Source organism: Simochromis diagramma, unplaced genomic scaffold (assembly GCF_900408965.1).
Source record: "Simochromis diagramma unplaced genomic scaffold, fSimDia1.1 OVJJ01000685.1, whole genome shotgun sequence".
Classification (NCBI taxonomy): Eukaryota; Metazoa; Chordata; class Actinopteri; order Cichliformes; family Cichlidae; genus Simochromis; species Simochromis diagramma.
In genome coordinates, this window is record NW_024387477.1 from 4,955,618 (window position 1) to 4,970,486 (window position 14,869).

The window sequence follows — 14,869 nt, forward strand, 5'->3', positions numbered from 1 at the left end:
GCATGTGTCAGTGGGACACATGGCGAATGTGAGATCGGCGAATGTGAGATCGACGAGCATTCGACGCTGACCTAAGCTGCCCCTGCACTGCTCTGTTTGTTTAGAACAGTGCTTCATCCTAAAGGCAGATAACATCACACACACACAAACATACACAGAGAAACGGGCAAGCGAGTGCAGTAGCCCAGGAGTGCCTCACTGTTGTGGTGCATGCTTGCTTGTAATGTGTGTTGTCTGAAGAGCTGTTTGTTCTCCTCCCCGTGCTTGATCAGGTTGGATGAAATCTCTGTCTCCCTGCCGATGGCAGCGACACAGTAGCGGAGCGGGGATACTGATCTGTCAGCGCACCATACAGACAGCACTTAAGAGACTCAGGGTAATGGCTGTTCGTGGGCCCTGTTAAAAACCCTCCCCTGTTGCTGAGGCTTAGTGTCACTTAGGAGGAGGGTGTGAAAGATGCAGCACAAACTGCAGGGACTTGCTAACTAGATGCCTGCCATCTGCAAAGACAAGCTCCTGTCCTGAGAAATAGTGAGATTTTAATGACTATTTAAATATCCAGCAGGTAAATATTATGTCCCTACTGGCCTTTGTTTACCGTTATTGACATTGGTTTTGTTTGAAAATGTAAATGCGATTACAAAAACTTCATATAGGAGTTACTGAATTACATGAAACCCCCCTAACAGCGTTCCCAGTTGGTCTAATCCCCACGTTTGCCCAGTCCTGAAGCTTTATTAATTTTTTTACCCCTGTGATCCACATCCACAAGTCTCTTTTTACTCTACACTGGATAACAGACAGACTTCATCCTCCTGTCAGAGCTTCAACTTTGCCTCCAGCCTTGCCCCGGCACTGTCCACACAGGATGCGATTTAGGCAGCGTCATATCTGAGAGGCACGGTGATGCTTGTGGAACATCCTGCATCTTTCTCATGGCCTCTTAGGCGAAGACGTCTACAAAACAGAGCCAAAGTCATCCCCAGCTTCGTCTCACCTCACGGAGCTCTGGATGCAGCACTTTCCAACTCAGGAGGGGTGTTGGTTTCCACGGGGTCCACTGGGATACGGGACACGGGGTTTCCTATCATTCTGCTGTTAGAGCATAGCCATCCTGCTTCTCAAGGCAATTTTTTTTTTGGCAGAGGCAAGCCCTACACCTTGTTTTCTAAACAATTTAATGTTGGCTTCACTGGCTTTACTTTGCTGCACACCAGTTTGCTGCTCAGGTTGGGTCTAGACAAAAACAAAAAAAGAGCATTGTTTTTCTCTGCTAACCCTGGGGCAGGAACGTTTTCATGGCTGTCCTGGCTCTCACCACTGCTTCACTGGTGCCATTGTCCAGAACTGTGTTGTATAAATGATGTAGTGATTCCATGTCTCAAATCAGGCAGGAGCTGCTTAGATGCTCCCATCTAATTCTTTGTAACAAAGTTTTTCTTCAGTTTAGTGTTAACATACATGGCCTGATCTGGTGAATGACAATGATACGTCCCTTTTTCCCTGAATTATTTTGCTTTGCACTTATGTGTTGTGTTCTTGTGTGTTATTCACTTCTTCTACAAACTGCAACCAAACTGTCTGTTAGTATAGATGTAAACTTGAAGCTCTGGCTCTCACCTGCTCCTTGGTTAACAGCTGAAAACACTGTATTACTGGGATAGGAACTCACATCTCACAGGTGCACACACACACACGCACACAATCATATTATGTTATATTCCTAAATTCACAGAATTTGCAGCAGCAATGATAAAACACACATGAGAACAACAAGCCATCATTAATTACTTCGTAGCAAATATGTGCACAGGTATATGAGATTGTCTGAAGACTTGTGTCTTTTCATGGCAATTCTAAGATTTCCATTCGGGGAACTAATAGTACTTGGTTAAGGTCAGGGGAAGATCTGCCAAGCAAGTGTCACTGACTGCGGCCAGGAAACACTGACTCCTGGCAGAAGGCATCCAAACACAACAGCCTCTAATGTTATAACCAGAGTCTTGGCACACGCAACCCATCTCTCCATTTTCCTCCCTAAGAGGTTGCATTGTACCGTTAAATGTCACACTCCTTCTACCTTCAGAGAGAGTCATGATTTGCATTACCACAAGAGGGTGCATGTCAGAAAACTGTAAATGTGGGTCAAGTGACTCAGCTGTGTAACAAACCACACACGCTGTAGGCTTTCTGATAAGGGCAGCCTCTGTTTGACCAGATTTAATTGACTGCTGTGTCTTTCTGGCAAAAAAGAAAGCAGTCATCAGGGTCGGTTTCTGATTCCTGGCCTATAAAATGTTTATTCAAACCAGTTCTAGTTCATATGAGAATACAGAAAGAAAGTGGAAACCTTGAGATTGTTCTGTTAAAATAATGATTTCTTTTTTTCCTATATTTACATTTTGTTCATTTTTAACTTATATTAAATAATGAATTGGGGTTATGGCCTTGTGTATCCAGAGGTCTCACATTATGTGATATGATAAGACAGTCGTGTAACCTGACGTAAAAATCTAGGATGCACAATAGTTTCAATGATAGAGTATAAAGTAATATGTGCATGAAAATGTGAAGCAAAAACCAGCATATACACAAAACTGCTGAATTTACGAAACGTGCACACCAGCCTATTGTGTCCAATCAGTAAAATCAGAATCTAACTAACAGGCCAGTGTCCTCTGCATATAATTTGCATACTGACCTGCTCATATTTATATGTGAGGAAATTAATTTGCCTCCAGGTGAAGCTGAGAAAGTGGTGATGATGTTGCCAGAGCAAAATTTGAGTTTGAGTTTTCAGCAGAGAGGCAAAGGCTTAAGAATAAACATGTTTGGACATCAGTGCTGATCTGAAAAAAGACTTAAAGACTACAAGAAAAAGAATCTGTGAGCCCAGCAGTGTTGGTCAAGTTACTTAAAAAGTAATCAGTAACTAATTACTGATTAGTTCCCCCAAAAAGTAATCCCGTTACTTTACTGATTACTTATTTTCAAAAGTAATTAATTACTTATTTACTTAGTTACTTTTTAAAGACACGATTTACAACCTGAATAGGTGATAAATCTTTCAGCCCAATTCTACTTTTTCTGCATAATCCATCATACAAAATGTAATCAAATGGAAAAGTCTCTTTTTAAAACTTGTTTTATTAGTTTTGATCTTTTAACTTTATGCATCAAGCAAAGATTTAATTATATGCAACATTCTCTGACTGGAAGAAATTTGTTTAATATTTATACCTAATTTCTGCACATTCCAGCACATAAAATAAAATAATGTTTTTGTGTTTACACTCACTCTTTCAAATAGATGCAAGTAAAACACAGCAGAAAATAAATAAAGTCAAAGACTAGCGGTCCTGTTGCTCTATTTTCACCTGTAAAGCAGGAGTTGCGTAGGCGGAGGTTTACCCTGGTGCAGGTGTGCCGCAGCAGTCAGTTGAAGAATCCGCAAGTTTCTCTGTGAATTTCCCATTACGTCGTAGCGCACTCGGTGCTTGCTCGGAAGTTTAGGGGTTTTCTTCCCACGCACAACGGACGCTAATGTTTTTGTCACTTTTTATGGAATCAAACTCAAAGTAAGGTCAGTACTTCCACGCTTTAAACGCTGCACCTCATACTCTCTCCCGCACTCGATATATTATCCATTGTTGGTCTGCACACAGCTGTTGTCATGAACGTCACACTCGCTTACGTCACTGTCATGAGACATTCTCGCAAAAAAATCACGGTTTTAGTAACGCAGTAATGCAGCGTTCCTACGGGAAAGTAACGGTAATCTAATTACCGTTTTTGCAATAGTAATCCCTTACTTTACTCGTTACTTGAAAAAAGTAATCGGATTACAGTAACGCGTTACTGCCCATCTCTGGAGCCCAGGATGACAAACTTACTGCAATGAAAAAAACAAAAGACTAACCAGCATCTGTGTATAGGTGCCAATAAATTAGGCTGTAAGTACCGTAAGTAATCACATCCAGCAGTGATACAGGCCATTTTTAATGAATGGTAATTGAAGATAAGAGGAAATAACAAATCCTGGAATGTATTTAAATTGCAAGGTTAAACAAAAACTATAAATAAAGTCTAAAAGGCAAAAATATTAATAATTAATGCTTATTGTTGTTAGAAGTTGTAGTAGCTGTTTTCATTTAAAAGACTAAAGTGTTTACATTTCCTAAGACAGACAGAGCTTTATTTCTTTGTATTTACTTGAAAGAGACTTCCAAATTTGTACAGTCAAAAAGAATATTGATAAACCCCTGATTTTTGCGTGAAATGCTTGCATGCATGATTTACACACATTACTGTTAGTAATACTCTGCCATTTATTTGGCTAATACTCATTCTTCAGCCATCATGGCTTTGTTGGCATGAAAGATATTAACATTATTTGTGAAAACGTTCTAATTTTAACTTTCAGTCCCTGAAGAAGCCCACATCTTTATTCTGTGGTGACATAAACCCTGATGCACACTGTGCCACGAAGCAATTCAGCGCACCGTGTTTATTTATTAGTCCATGGCTGGTATCTCATGGATTGAGTAGACACACACAAGACACGGAGCTGGCCATTATTCTGCTGCAACTCTAGGGCTTCATAACTCAATAAGAACATGGCTGTTGGTGATTTATGCCGTGGACCATGGGAGTCTGTACATAAATCATTAAGAGCTCACCTATCGCTTTCTCTTATTCATACTAGCTATTATTTATACTGCCACTGTCTGGCCCAGCGTGATCAATATCCTTAATTCTAATTACATCTCAAGCACTCACCACTCTGTTTGTTGGAACAACGCGCATTTGCGTCAAAAGTGTTTGTCAGTAGGGTCAGCGTGAGGTAGAGGATGAAAATCGCCGAACGAGGCAGAGTGGCGGAGTGAGAGGGGCCGAGAGCAAATGTGATTAAGGTGGAGTGCAGAGATGAGAATGTTGGTTTTATACTCCAGCGACGAGATGATGTTGACCTGAAATACTTGAGATCAGAAGTAATCTGTCGTGTTCAGGCGAGGGTCCAGAATGGTGTAGAAGAAAGGCCAAGACCAGATGAATAGAGAGGGGATCAGGCTCACCAAACAAACAAGGCTTTTATCCGGAGCCGAGCCGCCTGTTGACTCTCCCCATAGCTGGCTATCATTGCTCCCATCACCTGTTGACTCTGCTGCTCAGTGGATTTGAGACAAGGATCAGACCATGGCTGAAGTCAAAGTCTTGTGTTCATAATGCCCAGTATGCTAGCAGATACTCGGGATGCTCGGTGTGATAAGGTCTCAGCCCCTGCTGCCGAACCTGCTGTTTAACTTCACAAACAACTGCAGTGATGACAATAAGGGTTTTATAACACGCACACAGACACACACATCTTTGTTTTTCTTTGTGGTGGTTATATGATTGGGGTCTATGATCACATCTTGTCAGCGCAGCTGACAAAGGGGAGACTGTGGCTGCGAATCTGTGTGTGTGTGTGTTTGTGAACTGTTTGCTTTTGATCAGAGCTCATCTAAGCAGGGATGAAAGATCTAATCTTTCTGGCAGGAGACAGATAAGGGCAACATCTTGGCCCTTTTCACTCTGGCTTGACTTCACCTACCCAAACCTTTCAGGTTATGTTGTTCACCAGTATTCGGACAAAAACATAGTTAACACATGTACAGTCAAACATGAATTAAAGAACAATATATGCAAGTTAGAGTTCCTGCAGTTGTGTTCCTCTGCCAACCAGTGAAGTTAAACTTTAAATCCACGTCTGTCCAGGCTTGTGACCTTTAACGTTTTGGATGTAAAATGTCATCGCTTTATCTTTTTATCCCATTAGACACAGGTGTGGAATTTTGCCATAGTAGGCATATGGATTTTTGAGATATGACCCCAAAATATGTATTTGCCACAGAAGTCACAGTAAAACTGATCTGTGACCTCTGAACCACCAGATTTTAATCCCCGGAAAGCCTTTCCTGAGATATAGCGTTCATGAAAATAGGGCAAACAGCTGTACACAGGTGTATTTCAGACAAATGGAAGGAAAACCCTGAACACGTGACGCAGAGCCATAATTAACTGCTCGCCTACATTCGCCTTCATCTGCTGCTTTCCCAATGAAGATTGCTCGCTTTGATAGATGTGTGTTTGTGCGCGAGCATCTGTGCCCCTGTGTACTGTTTGCTTTAGGGATGAGGAGGTGCCATAATCCAGAGCGCTGCTGTGGCAACACGGAGACAGAGGCGGATTGATGCTAATCCCATGAGAAATAAGAAGAGGTGAAACTAAAAGGTCGCCTGGAAGAAAGGAGTCACAGAATGACAATTAGACAAAGTCACAAAGATTTTTCATGAATTCGTTTCTGAATTTTTTACATTTTATTTTGGAGTCCGTGCAAGACGTCACTTCCTTTTTAGGCACGCTAACGATGTTCAAAAAGTGTAAAAAATGTTAACTAGACAAGCAGAGAAACCAGACTGCAAACTATTTGTATGTTTTTGCCCATGAATATGATACAAAGATACTTTCCTGGATGTGAATTTCGAAGAGAACTGCAGACCCCATGAGCAATATTTTTGCTTTGTGAGTGTGTCGGGGTGTATGCGTCTGTGTCTCAACAGAGTCTGCCTCCAGCTAACAAAATATCTCCCAATGGATAACTTTCACATGTCCCTGACATCAACTTTTGTCAAACAAGATTTGTCTCATACTTGTTAAACTAATTGGCCTTCATCCTAAACTCGAAACAAATCATGTCATGCATTCCATTATAAATCTACCCCAGTGGAGGTTCTTGTCAATAGAAAGAGAGAAAAAGAGGAGTGTGTGTTGGAGAAAACGTGGTCGTGTGGTAACGGGGGCACAGAGCAGAAACACATCATAGTTGTTGTTTAATTTGATGATGTCTCCAGCGAGAGCAATGTGGGCGTGCTGCTGGCTCAGATCTATCTTCCCCTCTCTGTTTGCGAATGTGTTTTTAACCACTAGATCATTGTAGCAATACACTGGTGGCAGCACTCTGGCATTACCCTGCCTGCAACATCGATCCTCACAGCTTCATTTCCAACACTATGGATTTCTGCATCAGAGGGGAGGAGTGAGAGACTAAGAGAGACAGTGAGTGAGGGAGAGAGCAAGCAAAATGAAATTTTTAGAGGCATACACATACAGCGAAGGCTTTTAAACTAAATAGAAATATATGAACAGTGTTGAAGCCAACAGAAATTCAGAGGGCAGTGAGTTTAGTACAGGTACAGCATAGAAAAAGCTTTCAGTATATGACCAGGTTTCCACGCAAATAAAGCAAAACAAAAGTAAATTATAATTAAATATTACGTTTGCACTCGCGACCACATGACCACGTTTTCTTACACTAATAGCAAATATATTAGGCTCAGGTCTTTTGGAGTAAAGGGCCCACTCCTGAAGACCTTCTATGACTCTGTGGTGGCCTCAGCCATCTTTTACGGTGTGGTCTGCTGGGGTGGCATCATCTCTGCTGGGGACAAAAAGAGACTGAACAGACTGATCCGGAGGGCCAGCTCTGTTCTAGGATGCCCTCTGGAACCAGTGGAGGTGGTGAGCAACAGGAGAATGGTGGCTAAGCTGTCATCCCTGTTGGACAACATTACCCTCCCATCCCCTCATGCAGGAGACTCTGAAAGCACTGAGCAGCTCCTTCTGTGGCAGGATGCAGCACACACGATGTGGGACAGAGAGATTTCACAGGTCTTTCCTTCCAACTGCTGTCAGACTTCAAAACAAAGAATTTGCAGATGACAACACACGTGCAGACAGACAGACACACACATCTAATACATCATGATAGCCTTCGACAAGTCCCCCAATACTGCTAAGTGTAATTTTCCGTTGCAACGTAGTATTTTATTCTATATATATAGTATTTTATTCTACTCTATATATTGTGTTATTCTAGTTTATCTTGTTCTATTCTATTGTTTTTCTTAATTTTTGCTGCTTGTAACTTTGTACTGTCAACTTTCTGCCATGACCCAAGAAATTTCCCACGTGTGGGACTAATAAATATTTATCTTATCTTATCTTATCTTTTCTTATCTTATCTTATCTTATTAATATTGTGTCACTCACTGAAGCTAAGCTTTTTTTTTAAATCTGCAAGTAAGTGTGCAAAAGTATATATGTATAATTGTGTTAAAGGGTTGCAAAAACTAGTTTTATATGGGAGACGTTTACCTTTTTAAAACTTGTGTTTTATGGCTTGAAACAGTGTACTTTATCCCCAAATATGATTATATCTCTAAGCCTAACTACAAAGTTGAATGCCTAAATCTAACTGTGTAAATCTGTGTTTAAACCTGACCAAACAGTGACAGAAAAGGTGAAGTCAAAATATAAAGTGTTGTGTTATTGGCCATCCCCACCTGCTTCCTCACATTGGCCTTCATTTATTATTATCTGCGCGGATATGTTGTTACCTGGAACAAAAAATAAGAGTGTATACAAAATTACTGCATTTATAAAATGTGCACACGATTTTATTCTTACCTCAATGTGTTTGTTAGTAATAGAATAGAATAGAATAGAATAGGTCAGAATAGCCCTTTACTGTCATTGTACATGTACAACAAAATTGTGGAACATCAGTAGTAAATCAGAATCGTTCTGAACCAACAGACTTATGGAAATAAATACTGCCATGCCCTCATTTCTCCATATAAGGAGACACTCTAACTTTAGAATAAGGGGAGAAAGTGGTGACAGTGTTGCAAGAGAGAAGCCTGCAAGACTATTGTGAACTGAAGCCAGAAAATACACAACATCTACACCAGAGTAACAATGGTTTCATTTTTTTTTATAAAGAAATAAAGAATCCAACAAAAATAGTGGCGTGGAATTTTTTGCTATCATAAGTCGCAGACAAGAAAAGTATAATCTGAGCAAAGATAATTTCATTTCATGGCGCAAATCCGGGCATGTAAATTCAAAAACCCGCATTTGTAGAACTCAGCACCCCAACGTGCCAAGAAGCCATCCCACATGTGGGAGTGTCTGCTTTTTGCTCTTTGCGCTGAATCCTGCTCGCTCTAATCAATTAACTTGGAGGAAGGAAGATGAGGCCCTATGTGATCGGTCACTTTAATGGACGGTTCAGATCACCTCGTTAAACCGAGTTACACTGTGGCAGCAACATAAGAGCTGTTATAAACCATTGTTTACAATTTGGAAAGTAAAGTTTGCCGAATTATTTACCAACACTTAGAGCTGTGCGATATGAGATTTTTTTCATATCACGATATGTTTTTTTTCATTTCAGACGATAACGATACATATCACGATATAAGCCAAATAACTATATTTGTAAGTAAAATGTGAAATAATCAGCAGCTTGTTTTGATTTAAATATTTATTTCCCATAATAAGTTCAACAGGGTAGATGTACTTAAGAAACATGAGACTTTTTCAGATAAATAAAGGCAAATATTGCAAACTACACAAAAGGCAGCCGCTAAAGCGTTTAAGTTTCCAAATAGAACAAACAAAACAGACTACTAAATTGTCAATTCCACTTAGAAACAAAATTTTAATTCTAAAAATAAATCTTAGTTTGTTTTACAGAAGAACAGACAAAATTGACTAACTTTTGTCAATATCAAATAAACTGAGAACTAAAACGAAATTCTCAATCTCTCCTTGTTGTATAGCTTAGCTTTTCAAACAGTTTTAACAGTTACTTTAGTCTGACAAAAGCCGAATGACGAATTAACGCTTCCAGTCAGAGATTGAGCATGCACCGCTTTATTATATTTCCAGACTTGCTTTCGGCACAATTTACAGTGCGCGCTACTCTGTTTGACTTGAAATAGCCGAAATACCTTCACACTACGGAACGTCTATGGCACTTCCGTTCAACAATCTCTCCGGCATTGGAACCATCATCGGTTTTCTCTTCGGTAACCTTCGGTCACGCTCTCGGTTGATTTTTCTCTAGTTGGCACACTCATTTCCTCAATTACCCAGGCGGCACGGCGGCTGTCTGCTTCCCAAAACAAATACACATGTGCGGCTTGGCACTTGTGCTGTACGTAACAAGTCACGTGACGTGACGCTGCGGCTGTGATTGGTTCGGCTCTGCACTACTTAATTTGGATTGGCTGTTCTTTTTTTTTTTAAGAGGACAAGAGCGGTGAGGCCTATCGCAATAGTTTAATTTTTCTATCGAGAAAAAGTTATTTCGCAATACATATCGTTATCGTTCTATCGTCCAGCTCTACCAACACTTATTGTTTGCTGTGAAGCAGTGGAAACACTGACATTATTACTGGATTACTTTCCTGCTAAAGAAACCTTTAAAACCGGAAGATTCTCAGGCAAGTTCTGAAGCATCTGCACTGCATTTGTACAATATTACATACCTGTTATGATTAAAAAAACTAATCATAACAAAGAGTATACAGCATTCCTAAGAAAAAGGAAAAGTAGTTTTGTAGTCAGTTGAGTAAATTTAATTTCCCAAAATGTGCACTTATGTTGCTGCCAGGGTCACTCAGCGAAACACAGCTGGGCACATCTGGCCTGCAGGGCTCCACTCACCGTGCTTTCAGGCTCCACTATAATAGTTCATGGAGATAATATTACAGGGTCTCTGAGCAGGGAGTCTGTGGAGTGGACAGGAGGAACTGTTCTCAATAAGTAGCTTATTGGTCGAATCTGAATAGGTGTCTGATAAAACAGTTCAGGTTCTTGCTATCGTTTTGTGTAAATCTAAAGGATCTTATAAAAATTTTATAGACCGTCTTTTTAGTTGCTGCATGCTAGGTGTGCTAGCTGTGCTAGCTGTATTGTGCTTTGTGGTTATTTCTGCGCAGGTAGCCACTGGATTAACTTTAGTTATGTGTATTGTAGATCCATCACTCCGGTCTCCGGCCCTGCACCTGCAGACCACACATCTGTCTGTTGTCACTGCTCAAATATTTCTTGCACAATTTTCTTTAAAGAATTTCAAGTTTTTGTTTGATAAGTTTATATATTTGTTTATTTACAAATACTAATAGCATTCATGAAGATATGGATATCTGGAAGGCCCGCAACACTGCCTTTAGGTCAGGAGATGCACACGCCTACAGTACAGCCAGGGCTAATCTAAAGAAGGGCATCAAAAAAGCCAAACACCATTACAAAAAGAAGGTAGAAGAACACTTCTCCAACTCCAACCCCCGACGCATGTGGCAAGGACTCCAGACCATCACAGACTACAGGACCACCAAACCCTCCCCCGCATCCTCTGATGTCTCCTTCCTCAACGAGCTCAACAACTTTTATGCTCGTTTCGAGCGAGGGAACCCCACAACCACAACCAAAGCAGACATGACTCCAGACCACCAACCTCTGACTCTCTCCCCCACCGATGTAGGAGCGGTGCTGAGCAGGATCAATGTCCACAAGGCTGCAGGCCCTGATGGCATCCCCGGGCGTGTTCTCAGAGCGTGTTCTGGGGAGCTTGCAGGAGTGCTCACAGACATATTCAATCTGTCCTTGGCCCACGCTGTGGTACCGGCCTGCTTCAAATCCACCTCCATCGTCCCGATACCCAAAAACTCCAACCCATCTTGCCTCAATGATTACCGCCCAGTAGCACTCACCCCCATCATCACTAAGTGCTTAGAGCGACTGGTCCTAGCACACTTCAAATCCTGTCTCCCCCCCACCCTGGACCCCCACCAATTCGCATACCGCCAGAACAGGAGCACAGAGGATGCAGTCTCCATCGCAATGCACTCTGTCCTCTCACACCTGGACAACAACAACACCTACGCCAGAATGCTGTTTATAGACTTCAGTTCAGCATTCAATACAATCCACCCCTCACAACTCATCAGGAAACTGACAGACCTGGGCATCAGTTCCCTCATCTGCAAATGGTTACTGGACTTCCTGACCAACCGCCCCCAACATGTCCGGCTGGATAACCACTGCTCATCTACCATCACAATGAACACCGGTGTACCACAAGGCTGTGTGATGAGCCCTTTCCTCTACTCCCTCTTCACCCACGACTGCAGACCTGCTGATGGTTCCAACACCATCATTAAGTTTGCAGATGACACCACGGTGATTGGCCTCATCAGTGACAACGATGAGGCCGCCTACAGGGAGGAGGTGGATCGTCTGGCTGAGTGGTGCGACAGAAACAACCTGCTGCTTAACACCGAGAAGACCAAGGAGCTCATCGTGGACTACAGGAGGAATGCTGACCCACATCCACCCATCCACATTAAGGGGACGGCTGTGGAGCGTGTGAGCAGCTTCAAGTTCCTGGGAGTCCACATCTCCGAGGATCTCACCTGGACGACCAACTGCTCCAAGCTGGTCAAGAAGGCTCACCAGCGCCTCTTCTTCTTGAGGACTCTGAGGAAGAACCACCTGTCCTCAGACATCCTGGTGAACTTCTATCGCTGCACCATCGAGAGCATCCTGACCAACTGTATAACAGTCTGGTACGGGAACTGCTCTGCCTCGGACCGGAAGGCGTTGCAGAGGGTCGTGAAAACTGCCCAGCGCATCGCCGGAGCACCACTTCCTGCCATAAAAGACATCTACAGGAAGCGGTGTCTGAAAAGGGCTGGGAAAATCATCAAAGACCCCAGTCACCCATCACATGGACTCTTCACCCTCCTGCCCTCTGGGAGGCGCCACAGGAGCCTCCGGACTAAGACCACCAGGTACCGGAACAGCTTCTTCCCCACAGCTGTCAGACTCCTGAACTCTGCCTCCTGACATCTGACCCACGTTAAACTCATGGACTGAACATACACACAATGGACAACTGTACCCTCAAACACACAATAATAACATGGACTGAACCACCACTCACAACCACCAGCACTTTATATAGCCTCTGTAGAAACCATCTACACCCTCACTTATCTTAACTGCACTACTGTATAGCTCTGTGTAAATAATCATTCTGTACATTCGATAATCTTTAATCCTACAACTGTTTACAACTTGCATAGTTCCCATTTCTGTATAGCTGTATATCTCAGATTCTGTAAAGTTATTTATTTCATATTCTGTATAGTTTTTCATATTTATATCCTGTTCATAGCCTGTTCATAGCTTGTACTCACTACAGCCTGTACATACTTATAGTTATAGAATATTCACAACATACTTCATACCGTGTACATTATCACATTCCATAATAGACCCATTTCTGTAATATACTCACATATCTATATTATTGCTAATATATATTGTAATATATCTATATCACTAAAGCACTTCTGGATGGATGCAAACTGCATTTCGTTGCCCTGTACCTGTGCATGTGCAATGACAATAAAGTTGAATTCTATTCTAATTCTATTCTATATTAAGGTGCTATTTCGGGTTTGTACTTAGATCTGTGGTTATAAGTAAAAATAACATTTCACTGTTTCGATAAACTGAATACAGGCTCTGATCAAATGCTGATTATCAACTTTTTATAGTTGTATAAGAAGTACCTATCCTAACCTTACTTATTTATCAAAGTAGTAATACTAAAGTATAGTAGTTTTGTAGTATTACTACAGTCTGTAAAAATAAGTAAAAGTACATAAATCGTAAATCGTCTGCATTAAAATTAACTTCAAACTCTACATAATTGTTAAGTCATTAAAGTGTACACCACAGCTGGAGCTAATTCACTGTAACTAAATGACATCATAATTTATTAGGTGATTTATTATTTATATTCATCTAATTCTGCTAAATAGGATTAGAGTAAAATGGAGTTCATTGTGAAGTATTTGCCTTTGTATAGGTAATTTTCTTTAAGAGTAAATCAAAAATCACTATGAAAGAGCTTTCAAAATAATGAACAAAAGGCAAATAGTGATATTATTGTTGTTAGTAGTGGTGGTAATATTTAATTTGAAGAAGTCACACGGGAATGCCACAGCGGGTAGCTCTGCACGTCTGATTTGGCAGATTTTTTACACTGGATACACTTCCTAATGCAACCCCAAAGGGATTTGTGCATTCATTTTTAGGACTAATGCTAACATTTCCTAAGCAGCTAGGCCTTCATTTGTTTGTATAAATGGCCAGAGGCATTTCTCAGTTTGTTTGTAAAAAGTATGAACAAATTTGGATACAGAAATATTGATAAATCATTCATATGTGCATGAAATGTTCATACACGTGATTTACAGCCATGTTTAACAATGAGTTGGGCTCAAAAAAACAGACTCAGACAACCAAAAGCAGTTTTATGGAAATTATTGCAAAAAAGGAATGAATCAGCAAACAGATACGTGACACAGGAAGCAGTTTTCACTATCAGAACAGGACCACAGAGACGTTAGAAATGTCCAAGGTGAGTTTGATTTTGTAGTATTTGCAATCAGCCCTGAGACTGTACATGTCGGTATCTCGAACAGGAGATTTGGAGGTACAACTGGATCCCAGTCAGTGGATGAATGCATTGACGAGCGATCAGCTGGAGGGCTCAAGGAACAAGGAAAACAAAGTATTCGTGAAATGCCTCAAGGCAACAGCAATCTGGGAACACAGATAAAACCACCATAATGGCAACAAAAACAAAACAGCACATGCTGGTGTTTAAACACCATGAGCTTATGAAACTCTGGCCATGGAGAGACCAGCAAGGAAACGCCAGTCCACAGCTCCACCAGCGAGAGGGAGAGGGAAACAAAGAGAGACCACAGACACAGAGAAAAAGAGAGGCAAGGACACAAACATGGTCTTGTGTAAGTTTTTGTTCTTTCTCAAGTTGGTAATTGACATTCATTGGATGTCCTTGAGTGTTAAATTATGATGAGAAGGGGTTCTTGACCAAACATCAGCATGACACAAATTGGGAGTGAGAATGTGTTACATTAGGAGTTAGTTCATCGCTAAC

General features: G+C 41.3%; 1 pseudogene; it reads right to left on the minus strand.

Annotated features, from left to right (window-relative positions):
• LOC120724090 overlaps positions 1 to 1,091 on the minus strand; it is a 31,055-nt pseudogene extending 29,964 nt beyond the window's left edge.
• Between the last annotated feature and the right edge of the window lie 13,778 nt (positions 1,092 to 14,869).